General features: G+C 44.2%; 1 protein-coding gene across 4 annotated transcripts in view; it reads right to left on the bottom strand.

Moving 5' to 3' along the window:
- CADM2 (cell adhesion molecule 2) overlaps positions 1-26,249 on the bottom strand; it is a 1,028,770-nt gene that overhangs the window by 276,070 nt on the left and 726,451 nt on the right. The window lies entirely within an intron of this gene.

Here is a 26,249-nt window from a genome sequence, read left to right as displayed (position 1 = left end):
CTTCTGAGCAGCACAAAATAAGGCAACTGTTACAGTGCCTGCTCCACTGAAAAACCTAACATTTACCCAGCTTTTGGGCAATTATTTTGAAAGTATAAAATTGCTGTAGCTCGTGCATCTCATTTCCACATATGAGCACTTCCTTTCTGGGGATATGCATGGATCCTCAGATGATGTCCTCCATAACAATGGCTCTGTGGTAGCAGAGGTAAAATCTTGTTTATATGTTGAGCAAGAGCTATTTAAACATAGTTGTGTATACATGCACTGAGCCATAAGGCCAATGATCATTTTGTTTGCTGGCCTAGTCCTTGAAACAAGTCACAGGGTCAGTACTCCCTCATTCACATAGTGTTGGCAAACTAAAGTGTTCAAAAAGCATGACAGGCCCAAAGGAATTCCGAGAACAATAAATATTAGGTTCTGGTTTCATATTTAAGTTTTCCTCCACATCCACAAAGCAAATTTTTTTTCACACGTTCAAATGATTTCATGAGTCAGGGCTTTAAGAAAAACATGAAATATTACAAGACTTGTGATAAAATGATGAGAGTTGGCAACATTACTAATACACCCTAAAAAAAAAGTGAATGCAGCTGTTGTGTGAACAGGGGCGGCTCTACCAATTTTGCCACCCCAAGCAGTCGCTGCCAAATTGCTGCATCCGCAACAGCAGCGGAGCTGCCACCGAAAGCCGCTGCGGCAGGAAGAGCGGCGGAGCTGCCGCTGAGAGACACGGACTGCCGCCCTAAGCACCTGCTTGGAAAGCTGGTGCCTTGAGCCAGCCCTGTGTGTGGAGAGTGGGTGTTGAACTCAGAGTCACACTCATGATCATGTCTTTACACACTAAGCTTGTACTTTGCTAAAGGGGGTGGGGTAAGGGGAAGAGCACTATATACCTGGGGCTTACAGGTGACGGTGTACTGGAGTGGAGTGGGAGTGGGAGACCCACTGATGGCTGGAGGTCTGCCACACCTGTGGTACTCAGAGCTAAGTGTCTCCTTCTCAACTTTCTAATCCAGTGTTTTTGCCATATGCCAGTCAAGAGCCTCTTCTCACAATAAGAGAAAGGGACCAGAGTGTCTTTTTACCCCATCCCTGACTGAAGATACTGAAAAAACAGAGGAAGAGACAAATATAAATTATCAGAACTGGTTTAAGTGATTTTTTTTTTTTTTTTACAGATCTTTTGCTGAAAGTTTTGCTGAAAGTTTAATAATTTTAACAAATTTTCACCCAGTTCTACATCTACTATAGAAAAACTCAGAATAAAGGAAGGCGGGGGAAAAAAGAAAAAAGATTCAAAAGTAATTTAGATCACATCAATTTTTAAAGTATTAACAGGGGGAAATATTACAATAAAATGTTCTGTAATAAAGAACATCTTCCAGCTTCCTAAAACCACACCAGTTGCATAAGCTAAGACCACCTGGACCGAGCACAGATATACAACAGCAAATGGACTTGCATGTGAATTAACCAACATGTTCACTTGCTAAGGCACAGGAATTAAAGAAATATTTTTTCTGCAACTCATCATCATTATAGGATGCGTTGGCTTTAAAGGTATTGATTGTGACTCACTTTCTAGATTTGTCAATGTTGTAGAAAACGTTGTATTACTTGCTCTTAGTGATTAAAAGCCAAAAACCAAGCATTCTCTCCCCCCGTGGTGCTAAGAAATCTTTTCCAATACAAATAAAAACTCAGATATGAACAAGTGAGAGCAGCCACATATTATTTGAAAGGAGATTAAACAAATTGACATTCTAGAGTTACTGAAATTAAACACATTCAATCAAATATATGTTCATGACACCTGAAAATATTTTCAAAAGAACAGTTGCCATCAGGATGGAAAAATCAGCCCAAGAAAATCTATTGCAGGCAACATTTGCCTGGTTTGGTATGTACTAAAGAACACTACCCAAGAAGAGAGGACATAAAATATGTGTTAATCACAGCCAGCTCAACAATAATAATAAATAATAATAATAATAAAAAGAATGATAATACAGATGAAAAAATAAGGAATAGAAAGGTAATTTCTCTAACACGTACATCCCTCTACAGCAACTCTGCTATTAAAAATATGGTGAAAATGCTACATTTATCCATCAAGTGAGCAAACTCCTAGCAAGGCAAAATGAGCCTTGCTAGTACATGATCATCCACAGATTACTGAATACAGACTTGAAGTCAAATAGTCAGCAAAACAAAGGTTTTCCTACACTCCCTGTTGGATTTATGGTGTGTGAAGTCTTCTATTATTACAAATCATATGGAATAAGTTTACATGGTGTCACTCTACCTCAGAGTTTACAATATTAAAAAGGTTAAAATTTTCTAGAGTGCTTAAGTGACTTGGAAGTCTAAGACCCATTTTCAAAAATCACTTAGGAGCCCAAGTCTCTCAGAAAGCAAATGGGACTTAATAAATGTTTCAAAAATACCTATTACGCTAGGGAAGGCACAGGTAAATAAGATAGGGATGCCTTTGGTTGCTTCTCAGGAGGATGTTAAGGAAGACAGTTTGAAGGGATGAGTTTTAAGAAGGAATATATAAGAGGACAGGAAGAGAAGTTGCTAACACCCCTTTCAGCAGTTACACCCCATCAACTTCTGCGCTGCAACTCCTCTCTTGTTCTCAGGAGCCGCAGTGTCCTCTTCATGACTCAGCCCTCAGGCCAGTCACTATTGTGGTCTCCTCTTTTATAGGATGACCAGGTGTCTGGTTTTCGACTGGAACACCCGGTCAAAAAGGCATCCTGGTGGCTCCGGTCAGCACTGCTGATCGGGCCACTGACTGTCCGGTTGGTGGCATCGAGCAGCAGGGCTGGCAGGCTCCCTGCTAACCTCTGCGCCACATGGCTCCTGGAAGCAGCCAACATGTCCTCCCTCCAGCTCTTATTCATAGTAGCAGCCAGGGGCTCTGCACGCTGCCACTGCCCCAAGCACTGCCCCTGCAGCTCCCATTGGCTGGGAACTGCAGCCAATGGGAGCTGCAGGGGTGGCGCCTGTGGATGGGGCAGTGTGCAGACCCGTTTGGCCATGCCTCTGCATAGGAGCTGGAGAGGGGACATGCTGCTGCTTCTGGGAGCCTGCGGACAGGGTAGCGCGCAGAGCTGCAGGGGCGGTGCCTGTGGATAGGGCAAGGGTGTTTGGTTTTGTGCAAGTAGAAAATTGGCAACCCTACTCTTTTAGGAGGAGGGCATGGGTGGAGAGGAGTGTATCAAGGTTCTTGCTCTCCAGCAGCCTCAGGCAGTCCTCTGTTTCACTGCCTCACAGTGCCACTCCCACAGTAGCTGGCAGGGGAACTTGGACCTAACCTCTACTCCGGGTTCTGGCTCAAGGACCCTCTACTGAGTAGCCAAGGTCCATACCCTGCACATTCCTGCCTTTCCCTGAGACTCTTCCATACCTCCTGAACTTCCCCACTTCTCTGGTTTAGCCCACCTCTTCATTTCCTCCTCCCAGGGAGTAACTTTAGGTAACTCATCTCTGCAGCCCCCCAATAGGATGACCACCTTTCAAACAGCAAAACCGGGACACAAGCAGGAGCCCCACAACCTCCATGTCCCCCATCCCTGCTCCTCCTCTTCCCCCCTCACAAGGCCCCAGAAGCAGAGGGGGCTTCAGGGAAGGTGTGTGTAGTCACTCCCTGGGAAAATGGAGGTGTATTTGGGGGACTGGGCAGGACAGTCCCAAAATGGATAGTTGTAGTCCCAGTCCTGGGCTGAATGACTCTGGGACAGCATTGGTCCTGGAGTCCTTGCAGCATTGCTCTATGCCTGCCCAAGGCACAGGGGTAATGCCAGCCTCTTCCTGGTGGGGAATGAGGTGGATCTTAACCCCCTTTTGCCACAAAGCCCTGGCCAGGCTCAGAGCCAAGCCATAGTAAGAGCCCCCAGGGAGCCCAGGCTGCTGCAGGGAGCCCCGGATGCTCCACCTGCCCTGGGCAGGGGACTGGGGTGCCTGAGAGCAGCCTCCGGCCTGTGTCTCCCTGTCCCCATCCAGGGATCTAGTTAATTTTGAAAATCTTTTTCCATAACAATCCAGGCATTGACAAGGGTTTTAGGAATGGGGCAAGTGAGGAACATTTGGATTGTGGTGATAAACTAAATGGAAAAAAGCAAACAAGATATAGAAAAGTTAGCTGGAGGGGGGAGAGCGGAGGAAAAAACAAAAACAAAATTCTTACAAGATTAAAAACTTGGAAGGGTGCTACAGTTGTCAATGGAGACAGGTGACAATGGAAGTAGAGGAGAGGGATTAACAGCAATAGTAAGAAGTTCAGTTTGTAACATATTATATACTGAGTCAGGTAAAGAACAAGGATTTTACTCTCCACCCCATCTAGTAAGATCTTTATGATAATGTGAATGCTCTTTGTACCTGATTCAGATTTTCACCTTTTGGGGTGAAACTCATGGTTTACAGAAGTACTTTCAGAAGCTCACTTGTATCTTTTGTAGAGCTGGACAAAAATATTCGATCAGAAAACGCCAATGTGTTCAAACCAAAGCATTCCATGTGAATGTGTCAGTTATGAGATTTCATTTTGAAACCAAAAATCAAAACAAAAAAGTATTTTGCTAAGATTGTAACATTCAACCTTGTCAAAATTGAATGTTTCCATTTTTTGTTTTGAAATTATTTTTCAGTTAGAAAAATATTAATTTTAACATTACTACTTTTAGGTTATTACTTTGTTCTATTTTATTCTTCAAAAACTGATTTAATCAATTCATAATGAAGCATTTCAAATTTAGCAAAACGACATGTTTTGAGTAAGCCCAAACTGTTTTTTCCAGAAATTTCATTTAATGGAAAGTTTCACAATTAAGTTTTTATTCCGATTTAGAAGGCATTTTAAGTCAAATTTCCCATAGAACAGAAATTCCAAGTTTCAACCAGCTCTAAATATCTTAGCTTGCACTATTAAGTGTACCCACTTGTATTTAAATATCAAAAAGGGGACTCCAAACAGAGAATGAGGAGGCATTTTCTATCACATGGTAATGAGAAATACAAGAGTTTTGTGAGCAAGAGTACAAAACTGACCACCCAATTTAGGTTTCCCACCAATTTTCATTCTGCTGCAAATTTGGGGGGAGGGGAGGGGAGGGGAGGGGAGATGAAGGAATTAGCACATTAAAAGTCTTACACAAGAAATCCATTGTAGCAAATCTCATTTCCTAGAAAGTGAAGTGGTCCAGAATCAATTTTAGCCATATTAACTTGTGAAAATAAAGAACATCAAAACAAGCCATATATAAAGGATTTAAAATCTTTGTTTTATGTCCAACCTAAATTTTACAAACAAATTTAAAGTAATCAAAGCGAGCATATTATGAAGCGTAAAACGACCTCTGCTGCGAACCATAAATTATGTATGGAGAACGCATATTTACTAGTGCTGCTAATAATGCAGAACATCTCTGAATGAGCATTGACTGCTGAATACCTCATGTTCTTTTATGATGAATTATGCAGCAGGTTCCAATACCAGAACGGTGCTAAGGTGCTAGAGTTCATGTTCATGAGTGCTTGTGAGTCATTCAGGAAACAGCAGACAAATACTGCCTTTTCTTTTGTACACACAGATCCAACATTTTAAGAATTGCCATCACCATACAAATGGATAAATTGAAGAGAGCCTGCTCAGATAAAATTGTTTTCCCTCTCATATGACTTTCAAGGATACAGCTGAGCAAAATTTCAAATAACGATGCAAGAGTTATGCATCCAAATCCCATTAACACTAATGGAATTGTGAACGTAACAACTGGCATACCAATTTGAATATTTCCTCCATCATGAATATTTAATTTTCAGAAAGGGATCTTGTTCCTTAAGAGCAATGAGAATTATGATCAGTTTGTGTCTCTCAAAAACAGATTCACAACGTTTTAAAATACAAAAAAGTGCTTTATGAATTGATGAATTAAGTGTTTTGAACTGAGGCAGGATCCTTTATGGGGCTTTGTTTCACTACACAGAATTAGAAATAAAACAAAAGAAAAAAGTGTTTGCTTTCCCATCCAAATGGCTGCAATTTTCATTTCACACACACACGCACACTGTTAGGTGAGATCATGTTTCCAAATGCTCCTAGAGTTTATGATTATTTGCCCTTGCTTATTAAAAACTTGACCCTAAAGACACTCATATGACTCAACATTATTTGGAAGAGTTTTGGTGTTCTGTTTTTCATACCTCCAGAATAACCTCAATCCCTTTCATTTTTGCTGAGAGTTGTGTCCCTCTTCACTCCTGCTTCCTTTCCTGAGCCCAGGGAGTAACTTCCATATCTAACTACTATTCCATTTACATCTCTCATGTAGTGTGTTGATTTCCAACTCTTGATTCAGGCTTCAGAGCCACTGATCTTGCTTCCCTACTACCCAGTGTAACCCAGGGCTGCCTCTTGATTCCCAGCTTCAGTAGTATGTTGGAAAACAGTGGCATGTCACATGGAAAGCAAAGGCCTAGAAAAGGCAGGACATGGCAAGATTGGCTTTGCTCAATACCTGGTCCAGTTGCATCTAGCAGTGAGAAACCTGGGAGGCAGTGACCATGAGATGGTCGAGTTCAGGATCCTGACACAAGGAAGAAAGGAGAGCAGCAGAATACAGACCCTGGACTTCAGAAAAGCAGACTGACAACCTCAGGGAACTGATGGGCAGGATCCCCTGGGAGAACAACATGAGGGGGAAAGGAGTCCAGGAGAGCTAGCTGTATTTTAAAGAATCCTTGTTGAGGTTACAGGGACAAACCATCCCGATGTGTAGAAAGAATAGTAAATATGGCAGGCAACCAGCTTGGCTTAACAGTGAAATCCTTGCTGATCTTAAAACACAAAAAAGAAGCTTACAGGAGGTGGAAGGTTGGACAAATGATCAGGGAAGAGTATAAAAATATTGCTCGGGCATGCAGGAGTGAAATCAGGAAGGCCAAATCACACCTGGAGTTGCAGCTAGCAAGAGATGTTAAGAGTAACAAGAAGGGTTTCTTCAGCTATGTTAGCAACAAGAAGAAAGTAAAGTGTGGGCCCCTTACTAAATGAGGGAGGCAATCTAGTGACAGAGGATGTGGAAAAAGCTAATGTACGCAATGCTTTTTTTGCCTCTCTGTCTTCATGAACAAGGTCAGCTCCCAGACTGCTACACTGGGCAGCACAGCATGGAAAGGAGGTGACCAGCCCTCTGTGGAGAAAGAAGCGGTTCAGGACTATTTAGAAAAGCTGGACGAGCACAAGTCTATGGGGCCGGATGCGCTGCATCCGAGAGTGCTAAAGGAGTTGGCGGGTGTGATTGCAGAGCCATTGGCCATTATCTTTGAAAACTCACGGTGATCGGGGGACGTCCTGGATGACTGGCAAAAAGCTAATGTAGTGCCCATCTTTAAAAAAGGGAATAAGGAGGATCCTGGGAACTACAGGCCAGCCAGCCTCACCTCAGTCCCTGGAAAAATCATGGAGCAGATTCTCAAGGAATCAATTGTCGGGCTCAATGGATAGTGATCAATGGCTCCATGTCTAGTTGGCAGCCGGTATCAAGTGGAGTGCCTCAAGGGTCGGTCCTCGGGCCAGTTTTGTTCAATATCTTCATTAATGATCTGGAGGATGGTGTGGATTGAACCCTCAGCAAGTTTGCAGAGGACACTAAACTGGGAGGAGAGGTAGATATGCTGGAGGGTAGGGATAGGATACAGAGGGGCCTTGGACAAATTAGAGGATTGAGCCAAAAGAAATCTGATGAGGTTCAACAAGGACAAGTGCAGAGTTCTGCACTTAGGATGCACTACAGACTAGGGACCGAATGGCTGAATCCCACTTTAGGTACATGTACATGGCACGATTCTTTCAGCAGCGTATAGAGTACATATGAGGTTAGTGCCCCCCACTTCTCCCCCCAACACACAGACACACACCCCCCACAGGTATAAACAGTGTAGCTAGTGAGGCATGGCTTAGGTGAGTAGAGGAAAGATATGCCTGAATGAGGTGGATATGTACCTGAGTACAGACCCTATGCAACTCTATTTGCCCAAGCAATGCCACACTGGCTACACTATTATTTTCAGCAGTGTAGTGTCCCACTGCATCCCCACCTCTGGAACAGTGGTGCAAGTAGAAATCGTTTCTTGCCAGTATGCTGCACTCCTGGGCGGGACACGTGACTCCTCCCCGCCCTGCCCCCAGCCCAGGGCCTCCATGCTCTCCCCATCTCCTCTCCATGATCCACATCCATCCCACGTTACCTGGGGTGAAGGGACTCTGTTCTCCTCCCGCTGCACCGGAGACTTCTGCTGTACAGACCCAAGGCAGGAGGACTCAGGACACGCAGCTGTGTGGAAGGGTAGCGGGTGGTACAGCCGTGCCAGAGGACCTGATGGTATGGGGTGGCGTTCTATTCCTTTCGCCGCCGTGGTTCCAGGGAGATCAGCTCCCCGGAACTGCAGTGGCGAAAGGAGCAGAAGAACGTGGGGCCACCTGGCAGCTCCACACCGGCAGCTCCTCTGGTGCTGCTACTGTACCGTCCTCAGCCCCACCTCCCTGAGCCTTGTCCTCCAGTGGGGCTGCTGTACAGACCCCAGGCAGGAGCACTCAGGAGATGCAGCTGTGTGGAAGGGCTGGGGTGGGCTCCTCCTCAGTCTCTCTGGTACTCTGTACCAGCTTTAAGTATCTTACTGGTACGGTGTACCAGAATGAACCATGGTACTTGTACTACTGCTCTGGAACCTTTCCCAGCTCCAGGAAGCAAAAGACCCTGGCAGAGGGAGAACAGCACAGAAAGGCTCAGCCAGCAGCCTGCCATAAGGAAAGTCTCCAGCAGCAGGGAAAGGCTCTACCAAGGTGGGTTCCCTGCTACCTCCCCCTGCCCAACCTCCAAGCCTGTCCTTTCTATAGTGAAAAGCTCTAAATGCGGGAGCTGCTGAAGCCTTTCCATGCTGCTGGAGTCTTTCACTGATTCATGCACCGCTGTATGGGTGCAGTTTGCTTTTCACTATGGCATGTAGCTACACATACACTACATACCACTGCCACTGGTGTGTAGTATGGACATAGCCTAAGGATACGTCTACACGGCAAGTGAAAGCATTACTGGAACATGGGTAGCATACTTGTGGTAGCTTTAATTTAGCCAGCAAAGATGATACTAGTGAAGATGTGATAGCATATGTACAAGCCCACCAGGGACCCGGGGTTCATACTCAAGTTGCTAGTCTACATTGATGTCTGCTCTGCCACATCTACACGAGTATTGTTGCCTGTACTAGCTAGGTTAAAGCGAGCATGGGTATGCCTCCACGGACCCCTCCCGTGTTACCGCAGTTACGCTGCTATTTATACTCACGCTAGCTCCATGAGAGGTAGTGCAAGTATGTGCACGAGAGTTCAGAGTGTAGACCAGGGGTCTCAAAGTCCCAGCCTGTGGGCCATCTGCGGCCCGAGAACCTCCCAACTGCGGCCCGCATAGGAGAGATGCAGGCAGACATGCTGCCGGCAATGTCTGCTGCAGGTGCAGCCCCCACCCCCCCCCGCAGCTCCATTGGCTGGGGGAGAGGGACAGAGATACCATTACTAGTTGCCAGGCAGAGTCAGCCATGGAGGCAGCAACATCACCCCCGCCCCCCATTAATATAAACAAGTCAACATACCGACCACAACTATGTGATGCACACCGTGCTGCAATCCTGAAGGTTTCAGCTGCTCAGTCACTGAGGCCAAACATCAAACTGACAGAACTGAAGCATTGCCAGGTGTCTGGCAAACACTGAACACACTCTGGCAGGTGAAGAATTGCATAAAGTTGTATGACTTATTTCGAATTTCTTAGAAATAATGAAACCTACAATATAAATGTTTTCTTTTCTGAACACCATCTTCAGTGACATTATTGGCCCGCTGGGGGAAGATTTGAGGACTGGCACTGGCCCTAAGGTAAATGGAGTTTGAGACCCCTGAAGTAGACTAGCCAAAGTGGGAGTTGCAAACTTCCTTATGTGAAGGACAGAATGCTTTTCTCTCCAGAGGTTTGTTACAACTACAGCTCAAAGCAAAACCCCTCAGTCATGGGGTAACAAATTTCCCCCAACTCTAATTCACTCTTTATTAATGACAGCCTGTACAAATAGGGATGCTAACTCCCATCTTTAATCAGATATTGACGAATGAAAAAGAATACTGTAAATTCAACCATATGACTGTAAATAACTGATAGCGACATTACAAACTACTCAGAGCAAATCTAGTGCAAAAACACAGCATTTGGGATTACAAGCGGTGTCCAACTTTTCACAATTTTAATTTAGTGTTTACTGTAGTACATAAAATTGGTCTGGAAGTAAAACTGATGTCATTAAGATACACAATTATGCAATACTAGGTGTTCCTCCACTAAAGCCATGACATCACAGCTTCTGTTAACCAGAAACCAGATACTTCCTGAACTGCATGAGGCCAGGTCTACTACCACTATGCCCAGTGTGCCATGGCATGACATAAGCCTGAGGATACATTATTAAATTTAGCTAAAAATATAGTGGAATACTTGAGAAATATGAGCATTATTTTTAGATAACAGCAATCATGTGTAAGGCTGTGTTAAGATTTTGTCATGGATATTTTTAGTAAAAAGTCACAGGCAATAAAGAACAATTTGTGACTTTTTACTAAAAATATCCATGACAAAAATGGGAAGGGGATGGGCAGCTGTGGGGTGGCTTGGAGCTCCAAGCCCGCACCACATGTGGGGGACTCAGAGCTCCACGGTCCCTTTGCGCCTGTGGCCAGGGAGCTGCCGGGGATCCCCCTGCCCCCATGGCGGCAGCCGGGGAGCTGCCTGGAATCACCCTGTCACCCGCAGGAGCGGCAGTACCTCACAGCTCCCTGCTGCTGCTGCGTGAGGTGGCAGGACCCTGCAGTTCCCAGCTGCCAGGGCTGAAGTCACGGAGGTCTCTGGAAGTCACAGATTCCGTGACTTCCGCAACCTCCTTGACAAAATCATAGCCTTAGTCATGTGTAGTGAAATTCTTTTGCTGTTGTGCTGCTAATCAGTATATTTGCCAGACAAAGGTATTTGTGTATTTCCATTTGTATCCATCTTTACCAGTATTTATTGCTTACTGTGCAACTGCAACATAATACATTTTTTAAAAAAATTTACTTTATTTAGAGTTGTAAAAATAAACTAAAAATGCAATTTCTTCGTTTCCTCTAGCCCCCAATACATCAATCTACACTCCTTAACACATTTCATCCCCCTCCGCCCTCTAGTTTGATGCAAGTGATTTTTTTAAAGGGGAAAAATGTCTAGCTTGGGATGAGAAACTTCATCTGCCACATTTCAGCATATAGGATTTTATTATTTTTTATTATTAGAGAAAGTTAAGCCTCTGAAGATGGAGAACATTTCCAATGTCCTCGTAACTTGAGCAACAGCCTGGAGATTGAACTGGAAACTAGGTCATTGGAATCCTTGATAAATGCTGTGACATAGTTAAATGACATCTCCTCTTGCATTGGCACAGACTCTGTGGGTGCTCTAGCACTGGAGCACCCATGGGAAAAAAAAAAAAAAAAGGTGAGTGCTGAACAGCCACCAGCAGCCACCCTGTCAGCGCTTCCCCCTCCCTCCAATGCCTCCTGTCCGCGGCCCTGCCATCAGTGCCTCCGCTTCCTTCCCAGTGCCTCCTGCAGATCAGCTGTTCCACAGCGAGCAGGAGGCACTGGGGGAGAAGGGGGTGGAATGGGGCAGGAAGAAGAGGGTGGGGTGGAAGAGGGGGTTGGAAGAGGCAGGGCCAGGGCAGGGCCTTGGGGGAAGGGGTAGAGTGGGGGCGGGGTCTGGGGCAGAGCCAGAGGGGAGCACCCCTGGCACATTAGAAAGTCAGCACTTATTACTCTTGATTCTGGATGTCATAGTTTTGCCCTGGTTTCCCAGAAAAATAGAAGCTCGCTCCTTATCTGACACACTGGAGATAGGCCACTATCCTTTGATGGAAAATGTAGATCTCTAGGAAATAAAATCAGTGAAGGGTGCTGTAGTCTTGTGGTTGACATATAATATCTGTTTCAAACAAATCTGTTTAGGCTTTTGGCATCTCTTATTGGGACCATCTCTTTTCCAGTGCAAGAGTGAAACTACAAGTGCACACATTCACAGAAATGCACATCTCGAAGTCTTGCTCTCACAGTTCAGTGCCCGAAGAAGCCAGCTTCATCACACTGTGCTTCAAAGAGAAAAAGTCAAGCCCAGCATTTGAACAAACTCACATGTTACAGTCCTACAGGTGGAGGCATTAGACAGTAATACCAAAGCTAATGAATGTAGTGCCATACTGTAGATATGAAGATAGGGTGAAATAAAAGCTCAACAGTTTAAGGTTCAGAGGTTATTCTAATGTGAATTGCAGCTACCTATGGAAGTTCTTCTCCTTCCTCCAACCTCCTCCTGATACTATCCCAGAGCATGGGGGGGGGGGTGTCTGTCTGTCTCACACTCAGTCTGGAAGTTTCCTTGCTAGACCCCAGTGCGTCACTCATTAGAAATTACATTCTGGAGACCTCTGTAATGGGAACTGGTAGGCTGCTCATGTAAACTTTTCTGGCCTTTTATTGCTTTCCTGTTTCTAGCTCCCTCCCTAGAGTGTGTGCTCTCAAAGATTAAATTGTGCGTTCTGGTGTATTAGACATGGGGGAAAAAAAACCCCACACAAAATGCCAGAAAATTTGCCATGAACAGCCTACCAGGTCCCATTACAGAGGCCTCCAGAACTGCAAAGCCTTACTTAAATTACAGAGGTGAGAAAGGATCAGGTATTGACAGTGAAGGGGTGTGTGTGTGTGGGGGGGGGGCAGGAATCTACTGGGAGAAGGATTAGGACAAGACTGGGGATGAAAGTAGTGTTGGAGAAATCATTCCAACTGAGAAAAAGGCATGGAAATTTGGGTCACTTTAACAGATGCGTGAAGTATGGCACAGTATTTTGCCCCAAGTGTTTCATCCTCTCTCTGATTAAAAGTCTTACAGACCTATGAATGAGAAGAATTTTTCCTGAAAAATGCAGATTTGGGTCAAATGAAACATTCCACGAATTTGTGTTGATACTATTGAATTGTTTCAGTAACATTTTTAAAATGTTCAGAAAAAATCAAAACATTTCAATTTTTTAAATTCAAAAATATTAATATTTTGGATTTAAAAATTGTTAAACTGATGAAGATACAACTAGATCCTGCACTCTCTCAAATCGTTAGTTATACAAATAGGGTTAGTGTATGCCCCCTGAGCCTGTGGGGAGGTGTTAACACAATGAAAGTGAATATTCTGCCTAGATCTCTATATTCTAAGAAGCCTGGCTGTGTATAGTCCTGTGTTATTTTAAGATCATTATCAAAGCCTTCCTGTGGGGCACTGATCAACATCCACAACTATCATTAAAAAAAATCCAGTTCTTATAGACAAGCAGGGAGGGAAGCGTTTAGGTACCTAGACCTATAAAATTACTATTATGCTTTTATCATATCACAGATGTCAGACTAATTCCAACATGTTTACACCATTATATTTACATGGGGAAAAACTAAACACTAATGCATCTGAATCCCCTACAACAGTGGCTCTCAACCTTTCCAGACTACCGTACCCCTTTCAGGAGTCTGATTCGTCTTGCCTACCCCAAGTTTCACCTCACTGAAAAACTACTTGCTTACAAAATCAGACATAATAAAAAAAAACACAAAAATGTCACAGAACACCATTACTGAAAAAATGCTTATCTTCTCATTGTTAACATATAAATATAAAAATCAATTGATCACAATATTTATATTCCACTTATATTTCAGTGTACCTGAAGCCTGAGTGCGCTCCTGGAGTTGAAGCATGTAACTTAGCTTGCAGGGTTCTGAGCAGTTGCCCTGCTTGCCATGCCCTAATGCCAGCCTTTGGGACCCCTCACCCCCAAACCCATCCCGCAACTGTTGAGAAACAATTAACAAGGCAAATATCTGGATGAGTTGATGGTACCCCTTGGAAGACACATACCCCTGGTTCAGAACCATTGCCCTAGCAGGTCTCGTTGGCTCCTATTTTATTTCTGATGAAGAAAAATAAGTTAATGATGAGGGCTTTGTTCCTTTTGTAACACTAAGGCAGTGCTAAGACCTGCCCCCCTCAGTGGAGTGGTATACTTAATGTGAATAAACTTGCTACCTATCAATTTGGCCCAGATGCCCTAGAACTGCCAGAAGCCATCAGAACTCTTGCGAACTTTTGAAATTTGTTTCATAAACTCCATAGGCCCATATCCCTCTTCATGTACATATACTATTATATCACAGTAACCTCCACCCTCATGTATTATGTAGCATTGTCTGGTTTTGCAGCTTTGACAAGTTTTAAAATTGCATAATTCTATTGGAAATGCCATGAAGCATTCAGGAACACAACAAGATGTTAGTCATTTGTGTACTTGTCATTGTTTGTTTCTCTAGGAAAAGCAATAAAAAATTAAAATAGTATTAAGAGTAAAATTTTAAACAAGCTTGCAAATGAAACAGTTTAGTTTGGGATTGAATGATATGTTTCTAGAATCATAGAACTGGAAGGGATCCCGAGAGGTCATCTAGTCGATTCCCCTGCACTCAAGGCAGGACTAAGTATTATCTAGACCATCCCTGACAGGTGTTTGTCCAACCTGCTCTTAAAAATCCGCAATGACGGAGATTCCACAACCTCCCTAGGCAATTTATTCCAGTGTTTAAACACACTGTCAGTTGGGAAGTTTTTCCTAACGTTTAACCTAAACTGCCCTTGCTGCAATTTAAGCCCATTGCTTCTTGTCCTATCCTCAGAGGTTAAGAGCAGTATTTTTTCTCCTTCCTCCTTATAACAACCTTTTATGTACTTGAAAACTGTTATCACGTCCCCTCTCAGTCTTCTGTAGGCTAAACAAACCCAATTGTTTTCAAATTTTCCCTCATAGGTCATGTTTTCTAGACCTTTAATCATTTTTGTTGCTCTTCTCTGGACTTTCTCCAATTTGTCCACATCTTCCCTGAAATGTGGCACCCAGAACTGGACAACACTCCGGTTGAGGCCTAATCAGAATGGAGTAGAGCAGAAGAATTACTTCTCATGTCTTGCTTACAATACTCCTGCTAATACATCCCAGAATGATGTTTGCTTTTTTTTTTTGCAACAGCGTTACATTTTTAACTCATATTTAGCTTGTGATCCACTATGACTCCCAGATCCCTTTTCGCAGCACTCCTACCTAAATTCACAGTCATTTCCAATTGTGTGTGTGTGCAACTGATTGTTCCTTTTTTTCCAAATGCGTTATTGATTGGATGCAATGTTCAAAGTTATCACATTACATACAGACAAACAAAAGTGATATCAAGTTGAGCATAAAGCCTTACTCCACTTGGCCAATAACTATTATGGCCTCTGTGGGCTACCTGAGCCCCAGATCACAGAATGAGAGGGAATGAGTGGGTAGAAGCCGGAGATGGGCATAGTCTTGACTCCACCTCTCAAATGTATTACCCAGCACGGCTTTGCTTGTGCATACAGGCAAGTAAACTGAGCCAAATAGAAAGCTGGCACAGTTAACATCCCCCACAGAGCAAGGGCTGAATCACAGTGACTTGCCAAGTCATAATTCAATCCCTGGTCTGCTCTTAGGGCAGTGCAAGGACACACAGCCCTTTGAGCCCATGATCTGCTTCTAAAGTACACTATAATTCAAAAATAATCACCCTCCCTGACTAGTTTCTGTGTTATGTTTCACTTGCTAGCTAAAAAAATACTTGTAACATATCAACTTACAAAAATGATATGAAGCATTTTCTTTTCAACTTTGGTGCCCCACTGTGTACATATGCTCTCTCACATACACTGAAAAAAATGCAAACAAAGAAACAAAACAAGGCATCTGAATTGGTTATTGGACAGACTCCCGTGAACAGTATCAGATTCTCACTTGCCCTTTTCTTTTAGGCCAACCTGTCATGTTACACCCACATATTATAGAAGAAATAATTCGTTTTACAAAGATGTTCACAGGTCACAGACTGAAGTCCACAGACCAAACAGACAATAGTAGAATCCTATTTCTTCAAGTAACCATTCTTCTTTTCTCTTACTAGTCATCCGTCCATATCTCTCCCTCCCCCTCTCCCCCCCCCACCCCCCTTCTACTTCTAGGTGGAAAAGAATGTAAGTGAGATTTTTTTTCTTGAAGTACAGACACTTAGTGGAAACATTATTCAAGATAGCCTGGCTGCATCTACCATTATGTAATTAAAAAAAAAAACAAACAAACACAACAAAAACAAAAGCCAAACCATGCACCCACCCTACAACACTTCATTTGTAATTTCTTAGCTTCGGTAGTCCCCTGGCAACCATCCTTTGTACTAAAGGAACAAAAATGAAAATCAAATGCACAGAATGTCTCAGACAGTAAAATGATTATTTTAAAAGTAGACTCAGACAAGTGATGTAGCGAAAGCTCAGTTCTCTTCAGAATAGCAGAGAGATAAAGAGGACTACAAAAAATATAGAATGATTTTGCATGTATGTCTTAGAAAATAGAGGGGATATAGATTTTTCCCCCGAGGGACAGAAGATAAGCAGCAAACCAGAGGAACTATAGAACGTTAAAGGCAATTGGGAAAGAGGCCAGACATGAAGTCAGACAAGACTTTTCTAACGAAACTAGGGATAAATTGGTGAAGATTCGACAGTTATTACATGAATTCGTTTAGTACAAGAGAGATCCACAAGAACAAGAAAGTGACCAAATAATAGTGCAAGTTACATGAGAAGTGCTTGACCCAAGTGCAGTTTTCTTAAGAAAAAGCAGAGTATACATCTTAGAACTACATTTACTGCATGATGTGACAATTGCAGTGGTGCCTAATAAAATATAACTTTATCAACGATTTTTTAAACCCAATCTGTTGCAATATATAGAAGATAATCAATGGAATCACTAAGCAGATGTTTGACAGTGTTTGGGAGTACTAGAGAAGGAGTTGAAAAGAATTTGCAAGAATTTACTATGGGGAACTGGCCGAGCCCAAGCATTTACTGACTGTATGCATCCAAATGCATGCATACAGGCTACTTAAAGATGTCTTACTTCCTAATAAACATGCTGTAGCAACCTTCACTATCAGATGCTGGGTGACAGATGGATACATTTATTAGATGTGCAGGAAGCACCTCAGAGGAAGCTTAAAACAGCCACAGCTTTTATAGACTTGTCATCAGCCTATGACACCGTCTGGCACAAGAGCCTACTGCTGAAGCTATCCAACCTCTTCAATGCAACCAGGCATTTCAACTCATTAGGTCAATGCTTTCAGACAGAATGTTCCAGGTCTAATTCTGAACTCAGTTTTGCAAAAAGCAGAATCTGCACAATGGCCTCCCACAGGGATCAGTACTAGCACCATCCCTTCTTAGCTTATATGTAAGTGATGTGCCCAAAACAACATACCACAAGTTAATTGATACAGGCAATCTGGCACCAGTGACACAGACAGTGACACTCGAGGAAGCAGAAGACACCCTTAATGATGATCTGAAGAGGATGGAAAACTACTGTCATTACTGGCGGTTCAAACCCAAGCCATCAAAAACACTGCACTCAGTTTTCCGTCTCCGCAATTCTGAAGTAAGAGGATGATGAGTGTAAACTTTTGTGGCAAGACAATCTCCCACAATCCTAAGCCCCGCTACCTAGGAGTCCCCCTTGACTGAAGCTTTACACATCAACATCTGAAGCAGGTGAGCCATAAAACAAAAAGTCACATCAATATAATCCAAAAGCTAGAAGGTTCACATACTGCAAACAGAAAAGGAGGACTTGTGACACTTTCGAGACTAACCAATTTATTTGAGCATAAGCTTTCGTGAGCTACAGCTCACTTCATTGGATGCTGTAGCTCATGAAAGCTTATGCTCAAATAAGTCAGAGAAGTTAAAACTGACTTTACCAAACTAACACAGGAAGGCTTTGACACAATTGGAAAGAGAATCCAGCCCTCCTGAGTTTCATTCCTATTTTTTACCCACAAATCCATCTTTGCCCTCATTCAATGTATTCAATTGTTTTTAAACACAGTTGCTTGTATCCTGGTATTACTGTAGTTTATGCAATGAATTTATTCAAAAGGTTGAAGGTTTTATGGATCTAAAAGACTGACAACATTACAATTTTCTTTGGAATCACCAAAGCAAGCACTGGGATGCAATGTAAATGTACTAGGATTTACAAAAGAAATTGGAAATGTTAAAGCAGATTTTTTTTTGCAGTGTTGGCAAGGGGCTAGAATTGTCTACAGTGTTATACTCTAAATAGACAATCATAAATTTGTGACCTTTCTGAAAAATATAGCATGCTCCAGTTAAGATTTATGAGTTTAAAACAGAAATCTCTGATCTGCCATCTAATTTTCAGGAACTCCCATTGGGAAGAACTTTTTGCTCTTCACAGAGGCACTTATGGAAGTGCAATTTGCTATTAGAAAGTGAAGAGATGTTAGTAAAGTACACAGGAAGCATAATCAGTTTAAAAATTATAAAAAAAATTAGGTCAAAACAAGGAAGGCACAAGAGTACAGCAATCGGAGCGGGAGGGTGAGAGAGAATCAATCCGGCATATTACTCAGGTAAGGAGATGAATCACACTAAAGAAAATAAATAGCAGCAGCATCTCAAAGTCAGAGATAGGGCAAATAGGCTGTCCTGGCTGGCGCAGGGGGGAGGGAGGAGGGAGGAAGCAGCCTGTGGCATTATACCGCTACTGAGATCAGAGACATTTAAGGGTAAGCTTTCTCAATACAAATGAAAAGGCAGGGTTGGCAGAGCGCTCCCTGTGTGCAGTACCTGACTTTGGAACTCGCTTCACACTTGATCTACCAGAGCCCAGATTTTGTAACTTTTCAGACATGGTGTAAGGCCCATCTTTTCTGTGGGCTTTTGAGGAGAGAGTGGGCTGAAGATTGGAGAAATATTATGCTTGCTGTGGAGAAATTTTCATTCTGTTACTGTTTCTGGGGCATATTCATTGTTGAGTGTGATGGGCAGTCTATTCCAATATTTATTATGAAAATTCAATTATATAAGCATATTAGAGCATGGATAAAAGCCTGGTTCAGATAATAATAAATAATAAATAATAATAATAATACTTATAAATGATGAAGATAATGTAGTGATGTTAACTCATTAGTTAATGCAGTGAGGTACACAGTGGGGTTCCCCCATAGATCTGTGTTGGGACCTGCACTGTTCAACATATTCATTAATGATCTGGAAAAAGGGTGAACAGTGAATTGGTAACATCTGCAGATACTACAAAATTATTCAAAATAGCAGTCAGCTTTGGGCTTAACTAACAGTTACAAATGGATCACTAAATTGGGTGTCTGGGTGATCAAATGGCAGACGAAATTCAATATTGATAAGTGGGAAGTAATGCATATTTGGAAAAAATTCCACCTATACATACAAAATGACAGGGTCTAAATTAGACATTTCTGCTCAAGAAACACCTTAGAGGCATCAGGGATAGTTCCCTGGACACATCTGCTGAAACTGCAGCAGAAGTCAAAGGTTATTAGGAAAGGGATAGACCAGGGATTGGAAACCTTTGGCACGCGGCCCATCAGGGAAATCCTGGAAGCTGCGGCCAGCACATCCCTCGGCCTACGATGCTGCCTGCAACGCCCATTGGCCTGGCACGGCAAACCACGGCCAGTGGGAGTTGCGATCGGCTGAACCTGCGGAAGCTTCAGGTAAACAAACTGTCCCGGCCTGCCAGTGGATTTCCCTGATGGGCCGCGTGCCAAAGGTTGCTGATCCCTGGGATAGACTGACCATAATGTCACTATATAAATCCACACCTTGAATATGGCGTGTAGTTTTGGTTACCACCCATCACGAAAAAGATATTAGAATCGGAAGAGGTGCAGCGAAGGGCAACAAAAATGATTAAGGGAATGGAACAGCTTCTATAAGGAGAGATTAAAAAGACTGGGACTCTTCAGTTTAGAAGAGAGATAATTAAGGGATATGATAAGATAAAAGCACTATAAAAATCATGAATGGTGTGGAGAAAGCAAATAATGAGGTGTTTACCTCTTCACTTAACACAAGAACTAGGGGTCACATGATGAAATTTATAGCCAGCAGGTTTAAAAACTAACAGCGTAAACCTGGTTTCAGAGTAGCAGCCGTGTTAGTCTGTATCCACAAAAAGAAAAGGAGTACTTGTGGCACCTTAAAGACTAACCAATTTATTAGAGCATAAGCTTTCATGAGCTACAGCTCACTGTGGAACTCATTGCCATGGGATGTTGTGAAGACCAAAATCATAACTGGATTAAAAAAATAATTTGATAAATTCATGGAGGATAGGTCCATAAATGGCTATTAGCCAACATGGTCAGGGAAGCAACCCCATGCTTCCGGTATCCCTGAACCTCCAACTGCCAGAAGCTGGGGGGATTACAGGAAATAGATCACTTGAAATTGCCCTCTTCTGTTCATTCCCACTGAAACATATGGCACTGGGCATTGTCAGAGACAGGATACGGAGCTAGATGGACTAATGGTCTGACACAGTATGGCTGTTCTTACATAGTTCTATGCATCTGTGAATGCCAAAAAAACGAAACAAAACCCAATGTGCAGAAATGCAGGGCTAGAAATTCTACCATCTCTTTTAGAGAAGTTTTTAGGGGAATTACAACCTGATGTATTTATATTTTCAGAGAACATTTGACAAATTTAAATAATTAATTCTTAAGTCAAGAAAACAGATGAAAAGAGGCACCGTAGGCTGAAAACTGCCATGAGGAAGGACTAAAGAGATCAGCAGTAGATGGAACTTTTTCAAGATAGAAAGAGGTCAGTGTGGTACTTTGGGAACAAAGAGGAGACTTTAGTGGCTTTATTATTTATATAAACCACCTAGAGGGTGGTACCGAGAACAAAGTTTCTAACTTTGCTGCAATTGGTACACACAAAAAAAATAAGAGGTTACTAAACCAAAATACAGTAAATCATTGAAGTAGTCCTCCTAATAGGCAATCCGTAGCACTGAGTGTGGATAAATGTACAAATCATAATTAGAGGAAACATGGAGAAATAATATCTGTCAAATCAAAATGCATTACAACATTCTCAGCAGCAGTAAAGGAAATATAATGCAAGACCTATGGGAGGTCAATTGGATATATTGTAGAACGGTGGATATTTTGTAGGGCAGTAATATAAAATCCTGGAGCTAAATTCTATCTTCAGTTACACTCACATTAAATCAATAGGGTTACACAAGCCACAATTTGATAAAGTGAGTAGAAATTTCTAATGGCAGCATAACAAAACTCACCACAAAAAATATATATATTTAAAAATGTCATGAGTTTACAATCTGAGCTAGCCTCATATGAAGATACTCCCAAAGAAAGATCTTTTGAGATTTCCTGTTTTCCTTGGGTACAGCTATTAGAGGATGACATGCCCTGGCATAATTCCACCATCAAAGATCAGGAACACAATTTACTCTTTTGTTTTTGCATACAGATAACATTCTACAGTTACTTTAAAAATAGACTGCTAAATAGAGTTGCCAGGTGTCCAGTTTTCGACCGCAGACCCGGCCATTAAAAGTCTGGTCGGTGGTGCAGCGGAGCTAAGGCAGGTTCTCTGCCTGAGCTGGCTCTAAGTGGCTCCGTGTCCCCCCTCTGGCCCCTATGCATAGGGCAACCAGGAGGCTCTGCACACTACCCCCACCCCAAGTGCCAGCTCTGCAACTCCCATTGGCTGGGAACTGCCAATGGGAGCTGCGGGGACGGCACCTGCAAACATGGCAGTGCGCAGAGCTGCCTGGCCACCTCTCCACATAGAAGACAGAGGGAGGCATGCCGCTGCTTCTGGGAGCTGCTTGAGGTAAGCGCCGCCCAGAGCCTGCAGTCCAGACCTCCTCCCATGCCCCAACCCCCTCCCCAGCCCTGATCCCCTTGGTCGCAGCCTGGAGCACCCTCCCACACCTCAAACCCCTCATCCCCAGCCACACCCCAGAGCCCACACCCCAGGGCTTGAGCCAGAGCTCTCACACCTCCCTACACCCTAACTCCCTGCCCCAGCCCAGAGTCCCCTCCCGCACTCCGAACCCCTCAACCCCAGCCTGGAGCCCCCTCTAACACCCTAAATCCCTCATCTCTAGCCCCACCCCAGGTGGCACCCCCAACCCTCCTGCACCCAACACCCTGCCCCAGACAGAAGCTCCCTCCTTCACCCTGAACCCCTCATTTCTGGCACCACCCTGGAATCTGCACCCCCCCAACCCAGAGCCCATACCCCCTCCCACACCCCAACCCCCTGCCTCAGCCTGGAGCCCCCTCCCATACTCCGAACCCCTCAGCTCCACCCCCCAGCCTGGAGCCCCCTCCTACACCCCAAACCCCTCATCTCCAGCCCCACTCCTGAGCCTGCACCCCCAGACAAAAATGGAACTTTCGGTTCTTCTGCTTTAAAGGGAGAGGTAATATAAATATATCTGGATTGTGCTAATTCTTTCATGAGGTAAAATTCATGTCCGCGGAATAAAATCCAAGTAAAATCCAAGTAATCCAAATACATAGTCAGCCACATGGGGACACAAGGAAGATTAAATCCAACATCAGCAACTCAGGCTTAGAGCATGGGGCAGCAGCACTTCCTACAGAATCTGCTACTCCAGCCTCTTTGTGCCACTTAAACGCATGTTGGGGCCACCCCATCCCTGTGAAGAATTCGTGACCCTTCTCCCTGACCTTCTCCATGTAGGCCATTTGGGGGGGCATGTGTGCAGATCACAGGGATTGTCCACATGGAGACTTAGTACCCAGCAAGCCAGAGTGAAAAGGTACAGTGAACTAGCCTGCCCTGCACTAAGTGACCGCATGAACCTTGCGACACATCACAAAGTTCTGTAATGAACTTTCATGTACTGCTATTTAAAAGAGCAGTATGTCAAAGCACACTATAGAACTTTTACTACATGGCTACAGGATCCACAGAACCAGTTAGTGCACAACAAGTTACTGTGCTGTACATTTGCGCCCTGTCTTGCTGCACACTAGGTCTTTGCATAGACAAGCCCCTAGTGTGGCCTGTAGAGGGAGCAGAAACCCCTAGCCAACTCTGCTCATGGACATCCCAATTCCCGATCCCTGGCATGCAAACCCAAGGTGTCACTTAAATGTCTGAAGGACCTTGCAGTGGTTCTCAGCAGCTGGGTGAATTTCATTCATAGTGTTCATTATTATTTTCTTTCCATCAAAAGATAGACATCAAGACTTCGACCCTACATGGAGAACCAATATGTTGATTCTAGAAGACTCCTGAGCCAGTGAGAATCCCCAATGAAATCCCTATGGTTCTCAGTACAGGATTGGGCCCTGATTCCTCAGGAGTTCCTACTTCCTTCCCTCTCCTCTCCCTACCACCCCCTTCCACCAATCCCTTTGGTGTATAATCACACATACTGAAAAGAAATATACTTTTTAACAGCACCAGTAAGAGACATGCAAAAAATAACCAAAACAATCATATGATCTTTTGTGGTAATCCATGTATCTACCCTCATTACTTCCATTGTCTTCACCCATTATGCTGTGTCTAAACACTGACCGCAAACTCTTCAATAGGATTTTATCTAGCCCAAATCTGACATTTGACTGGTACGTCCATGTGCAGAATTGCCAACCTCAAGAGACTAAAATCAAGAATCAGCCTCCCCACCCCCCACAATCCTATTATATTGTGTTTCTGTCTTTTGATTTTTGAACTCCCCACACATCGGTGTGTGGGGGAGAATTCTCCCAAATGTACTGGATAAGGTGATTTTGGCCCCTGCTACAGGAGCTCTTGTCCCCACATCTGTCCATCCTCTGCACAGCAATTAACCCTGCCCTCCAGCCCTGATCAGTTCTGTCCCCATCCAGACCCCATCCACTCAGTTCAACCCCCACACAAGCCTCACCTCTGCTCCCCCTGGGTTCTTCACACCACTCTCCCAGGCCTGGGGGAGATGCAGTAGGGTTTCCTCTCCCCTTTCCCAGCTTGTGGGGATGCAACTCCAGGCACTCCTCAACCCCTTCCCAGGGCAAGTACTGATGGGAAGGAGGAGCAGGGACACTATATTGTCCTTGTTGTACACAGAAGGGGAGGATGCAGAGCTGCCCTGAGCTGATGAGCTCTTTGCTTGCCACCACACCCCTTAGAATCATAGAAGATTAGGGTTGGAAGAGACCTCAGGAGGTCATCTACTCCAACCCTCTGCTCAAAGCAGGATCAACCTCAACTAAATCATCCCAGCCAGGGCTTTGTCAAACTGGGCATTAAAAACCTCTAAAGATGGAAAAAGGCCACCTCCCTAGGCAACCCATTCCAGTGCTTCACCACCCTCCTAGTGAAATAGTTTTTCCTAATATCCAAACTAGACCTCCCCCACTGCAACTTGAGACCATTGCTCCTCATTCGGTCATCTGCCACCACTGAGAACAGTCTAGATCCATCCCCGTTGGAATCCCCCTTCAGGTAGTTGAAGGCTGCTATCAAATCCCCCCCTCACTCTTCTCTTCTGCAGACTGAATAAGTCCAGTTCCCTCAGCCTCTCCTCATAAGTCATACGCCCCAGCACCCTAATTATTTTCATTGCCCTCTACTGGACTCTCTCCAATTTGTCCACATCCTTTCTGTAGTGAGGGGCCCAAAATTGGATGCGATAGTCCAGATGTGGCTTCATCAGTGCCGAATAGAGGGGAATAATCACTTCCCTCGATCTGCTTTCAATGCTCCTACTAATGCAGCCCAATATGTCGTTAGCCTTCTTGGCAACAAGTGCCCACTGTTGACTTATATTCAGCTTCTTGTCCACTGTAATCCCCAGGTCCTTTTCTGCATAACTGCCACTTAGACAGTTGGTCGCCAGCCTGAGCAGTGCATGGGATTCTTCCATCCTAAGTGCAGGACTCTGCACTTGTCCTTGTTGAACCTCAGATTTCTTTTGTCCCAATCCTCTAATTTGTCTAGGTCACTCTAGACCCTATCCATACCCTCAAGCATATCTACCTCTTCCCCCAGCTTAGTGTCATTGGTGAACTTGCTGTGGATGCAATCCATCCCATCATCCAGATAATTAATAAGATGTTGAACAAAAACAACAAGAATTCTGTGGGATACCCACAGAATAACCCTTCCGCCTGCAGTCCTGCCCCTGTTCTGCCCCTGCCCACAGCTCCATCCTGTTCTGCCCTTCCCTCAGCAGCCCTGCCCTATTCCACCCCCCACTGCAACCCCACAACCCATTTGCTTTCTCACCCCTCTTTCCTGTGGCCTCAAGACCAGAGAAGTTTTGCCCGCCCCCCGGAGCTGCAGTAGGGAGTGAGAGCTCTCTGAGCCCTGAAGCTGTGGCAGGGACCTAGAGCTCCTCCAGTCCCAGGGTCACAGCCAGGTCTGGGCGTTGGGGTTTCCCATGGTGCTCCTGCCAGGGCTTGGGCTTCCCCCACCCTGCTTGGCACTCCTACCAGGGAGTGGGGCCAGGGCCCCAGACCCTGTCAGCCCAGTGGCTAATTTGCCACGGTCCACAGTCTCTGATCTCTTGGGGTTTGGACCACTTTTTCTTTGCAGACTTTAAAAACCCCTCTGGCAGGGTCTGCAGGGGAACCCAGGCCTGCCCATTCCTCTGGGTTCCAATATAATCTGAAGCAGTTGGAATTAGTTTCTTGCACACTCTTACTGCTGCCACCACACCTCTTTTGGAGGTTTTTTCCCAAACTCACACTCTGTGTTCCTCTCTCCCAGAGAATCTGCTGGTTTCCTGGGTGGCTTCTCACCAATCTGTTATAGCAGGCTCAGTTGCTCAAACAGCCACCCTGTTTTTGTGGCTTGCAGCCCTTTTCTCTCTGCAGCTGTTGTGGGGCCATCAATCAGCTCCAGCTGAGCAGGCAGCCAGTTTCCTTATTAACCTTTCAGTGACCAGGAAAGCATAGGGTCTATATACCCCTGACAAACCCCAAAGATTTCAATAGGGTTCTGTACAAAAGTACCCTGGGTCAAGTCAGTTGCACAATTGGAGCCCTTGTTTGCAAAGTGCCATGCACTCTTATGACACTCTTGGCCAGGTTTTTGTAAGAGTTCAGCACCCACACTAAGGGCCAGAGTATCAAGGGA

Source organism: Natator depressus, chromosome 1, assembly GCF_965152275.1.
Source record: "Natator depressus isolate rNatDep1 chromosome 1, rNatDep2.hap1, whole genome shotgun sequence".
Lineage (NCBI taxonomy): Eukaryota > Metazoa > Chordata > Testudines > Cheloniidae > Natator > Natator depressus.
The sequence above is the reverse complement of the archived record's forward strand: the minus strand, read 5'-3'. Positions and strand labels throughout refer to the sequence as shown.